The sequence below is a fragment of the Gavialis gangeticus genome, unplaced genomic scaffold, assembly GCF_001723915.1.
Source record: "Gavialis gangeticus isolate Ggan-Ray unplaced genomic scaffold, GavGan_comp1, whole genome shotgun sequence".
Taxonomy (NCBI): domain Eukaryota; kingdom Metazoa; phylum Chordata; order Crocodylia; family Gavialidae; genus Gavialis; species Gavialis gangeticus.
This window is the reverse complement of record NW_017729011.1, coordinates 472,867-473,325: the sequence shown is the minus strand read 5'-3', so window position 1 is coordinate 473,325 and position 459 is coordinate 472,867. Positions and strand designations below refer to the sequence as shown.

The following is a 459-nucleotide window of genomic DNA, read 5'->3' as shown; positions in this document are numbered from 1 at the left end:
GCAAGGCAGCCCCCCACCAGCCTGCGTGATGCTTTCCAGGATAACAGCCACACAGGCTCAGCCAGGATTCACACCCTGATGGGGCCAGGCTGCATGGCTCACATCAGCTCCCCTGGCGCCAGGTCAGCTCCAGCTATGACCAGCAGCCAGCACCACCCACCACGCTGCAGCCTCCCTAGCATCGCTGGCTGAGGCACCAGGTCAGATGATGCCGCTCTGGGCAGCAGGCGCTTCTAGGCCAAACTGGGACCAGGGTCATCACTCCCACCCTGGGCACCAGCCACTGCTCAGAGCCGGGCCTGGGCCTCCAGCCAGTGCTGCGCGTCCCAGGCCCTATAGCCCCTCCGCTGCCATAGCAAGGCCGCGCCGCCCCCTGCAGGCCGCTAAAGGCTCCTGCACCCTCATGGCGCGCACGTACCAGCAGCCCGACAGAGCACAGCGCGTCTCTGCCGGAAAAAT

The 459-nt window shown here is 66.2% G+C and overlaps 1 protein-coding gene across 1 annotated transcript in view; it reads right to left on the bottom strand.

The window, feature by feature from the left end:
• Positions 1–452, bottom strand: part of PARP3 (poly(ADP-ribose) polymerase family member 3) — a 21,933-nt gene extending 21,481 nt beyond the window's left edge. Inside the window, exon 1 of the mRNA XM_019510331.1 lies at positions 419–452. The gene's annotated coding sequence lies outside the window, so the exon portion shown is untranslated. The remainder of the gene's footprint in view (positions 1–418) is intronic.
• Positions 453–459: the final 7 nt, after the last annotated feature.